Genomic DNA, 3,690 nt, shown 5'->3' with positions numbered 1-3,690 from the left:
TCCCACGGACAAGACTATCAATTCGGATGTGTATTGTGACCGGCTGGACAAATTAGACGCTGCAACTATCCCAGAAGCATCTAATACTTGCTAATCGTAAGGGCATTGCCTTTTAACACGACAATGCCAGACTGCACACTTCTTTGCAGACACGGCAGAAGTTATTGGGCTTGGCTGGGAAGTTTTGCTAGACCCTCCTTATTTAGCCAATCTTGCGCCTTTAGATTTCCACTTGTTTCAGTCTCTTCAAAATTCATTGAATGGACAGACCTTCAACTTTGAAGAGGATGTCAAAATTCACCTGGAAGAGTTTTTTTTTTGCCAAGGGAGTAATGGATCTGCCCACAAGATGGCAGAAGATAGGGGAACGAAATGGTAATAATAGCATTGATAGTACAAATCACTTTGTGCTTAAAAGTTTTATCTTATTTCCGTTTGAAAAACCGAATGGACTTTTTGGCTAACCCAGTAACAACTCCATGTAACAAAGACCCATTCCAACAGTTAGCAAGCATCTTAAGCATTGACGAGGGAAATCGTCAACAAGAAATGGTGGTTTGTTCTGAAAAGAGCAATTAGAGCAGTAAGGCATTAGTGAGAGAAAGAAATAAAATAGAAGGGAACTTAGAAACTTAGAAGAGGTGCTTAGGAAAGGCATTACAACCTAAGTGCTGGTAGCGAGGTTGACCTTGGACTAATCCTTCAACGTTAAATACGAAGGTTGCATTGTCAGAGCTAAGGCACATGCTCTAAGACAAGAAGGAACGAAAGCCGCTCGATGGACCCGAGTGGCAGAGTTGCAACGTGGCAACAAAGTCACAGTTCGATCTTTGGTGGACCAAAATGGGCGCACGGTACTCGAGCCTGAGCAGATGTGTGCGGCATTTCAGCGGCACTTTGCCCAACTGTCTGGGATGAATGGCAATCCAGAACGCAGGATGGACTTCAGTGCCTACCTCAACGGCATGTCACACAACTCCTGGCCGGGAGTGGGGTGAGACAGAGCGTTGCGAAATGCCGATAACAGCCACAAAAATATGGGATGCGATGGGTTGCAGAAGGTAGGGGTGTATTCACCTGGTATGAATAGTCTGTCCCTACGAGCTTTATATGCCAGACTTGTTTGATGCCCTTTTAGCAGACATCTACCGAAACTGGCAGCAGAACAGGAAAATTCCTAATTTTGTGAGTCGAGGAGCAGTAGCCCTGCTGAGAAAAGACCCAATAAAAAGGGTTGAAATAGAAAATGTTAAGCCCATAACGTTGCTGAATGCCGATTTCAAAATTTTGGCCACAGTGTTCGCAAAGCGGTTGGCGCATGTTGTCGAGGAACTGATTGGTGAAGCGCAAACATGTGCAATCCCAAGAAGATCCATCCACAAAAACCTCTGCCGCATGCGATACATCATAGATAGGGTGAGTAAAGAAGCTTGCATGGGTAAGGCCCTGATCAATTTGGACAGTCTTTGATAGGATCGATCACCAATACTTGGCAGAATTACTTTACTGTTTCATTGTTTGAAATTGACTGTTACTGTTATTTTTCCTTTTTACCGGCTCTTTCATGTAATCCCACATTTTATCGTCTGTTACCGTCACTAATGTTTTTGTAAACCTTTAATAAAGCATACAAAGTCCGGACGAAACGTTGCGTTAAGCATATTGGAACCCATCCAGGCAGAAACCAACCTAAAACCAGTGATATACAAAACTATAACAAAAATTAGTAGGAAAACAGAGCAGGCTACACAACTGCCAAAAAGAGGTGTCTCAGACCCATCTGGGACATTCAACATATACATCGCCAGTGGGGGAAATACAACACAGAGGAGATAGAGATTTTCTACACAGGATGAGACCAGGAAGCACTCAGCAACAATATACGACCAGTGTCCGAGCATTGCTGACTTGTGTCGAACACAATTGCTGTCGCGTGTAGCAGAGATCAGTCCTTGAGCTGAATCCATTGCAAAAATCGTTCCCCTGCCTACCTTTGACCAGGGAAGATAGGCAGTCTTTATCTGTATAATGGTCTTAGCGAAAGAGGTTGTAATTTAGGTCAGATTGAAAGGGCTGAAGACAAATAAGTAAAGCCCTCGTAAACTTTTTCAAGTTTTACTTGAAAAAAATGTCAGGTTATTGATGGAAGTGCAGTCTCCTAGCAAGTTCGTTGATAGGTGAATAAGAGAGGCGAGCATTAATCCGAGTGAACGGGTCACGGGCCTACTCTGAGCATGCGTCTATAGACTTCTAAAGGACATTGAGAAGGTACTTGCCTTAGTGTAACCGTGATTTCTGGGGTTTCCACGAGTAGCTCTCGGGAATCTCCCTCTGTGTGGGGAATTTTCATTGTTTGAAATTGACTGTTACTGTTATTTTTCCTTTTTACCGGCTCTTTCATGTAATCCCACATTTTATCGTCTGTTACCGTCACTAATGTTTTTGTAAACCTTTAATAAAGAAAACATTATTAAGTCGGCGTGCTAGCAAAATTGTTTGAGTGTCGGAAATTGCTTTTGCAATATTAGTTCCAGCTCGTTACGTTCGGGATCAACTTTGTCTTTCATCCTTTCGGAGGTAAATAAAATAAAGTATCAGTCAAGCACTGGAGTCAATGTAATCGACTACCCCTCCCCCCTTTAAAATTGCTGGTCTTGTGCAAAAATTTGAGCCCGGCGGAACCGTTAGCGCCAAACAAAATGCTTAGCAGCAATTTTTTCTGGCTCTTTACTGTCAAATTCTGCCAAGCTTGGCTTACCTTTCATCCTTTCGGAATCGATAAAATAAAGTACAGGTCAAAAAATGGAATCGATGTAACTGACTTGCTCCTCCCTTCAAAATTGCTGGACTTGTGCCAAAATTTTGAAGAATTGTGTACCTCGTTAACTACTGTTATGTTCTCAGGAAAGGCATGAAGTCACACAGCATTTCCTCAGAAGTCAGTTGCTAACTTAAGGCAACCTATACTATTTATCACACTTGTACTTGGAAAATATAATAGCTAAACAGAAATTGTTAAAATGAGAGAACGCTCGCTTGTATTACCCTCGCCTGACGAGTTTGAATACTAAGTGAAAGCATTTTTAAAAAAAATATATATATAATTATTATGTGCTGGCAGTAAAACAAGCTTCCCAGTTGCTACCGTAATCGCCAGGAATTTCGATAGACCGGTAATATTTGAGGTCAGTTTTGAGTGCCATTGTAATTACACCGCTAATTACATAGATTCTCAAATGTCTACAGTGAAAGACTACTTCGTCGAAAAAAAAAATCATGTTTCTTTTTCTTTTATTTTTAATTCAGGCTAATCAATCGTTTAGTGTCAAAAATCAATGGATACTTAAAAGATATCAACCGTATCGAAGATATAACTCGCAATATTTTCATCCAATTTATTCACTAAATATATACATATACATATATATATATATACACGTATATGTATATATACACACACATATATATCGTAGGTTCTCGAAGTGGGCGCTACCGCCCCTCGGTGGGCGTTCAGACGATCCAGGTGGGCGCTGGTGCCTAAGGGGGCGGTAGGGAAGAAGGAATTTCAACCATGTTTCGTGGTCTGCTACCACAACAGCTCCTTTATAGGATCCAGTTAGCTCAAGACATCATCAGGAGGAACCACGTCCGGTTTCGGCCCCTACTCCTCTACCGTTTTGATGTGGCGGC

This window comes from Octopus bimaculoides, chromosome 18, assembly GCF_001194135.2.
Source record: "Octopus bimaculoides isolate UCB-OBI-ISO-001 chromosome 18, ASM119413v2, whole genome shotgun sequence".
NCBI lineage: Eukaryota > Metazoa > Mollusca > Cephalopoda > Octopoda > Octopodidae > Octopus > Octopus bimaculoides.
Note: the sequence above shows the minus strand (reverse complement) of the source record.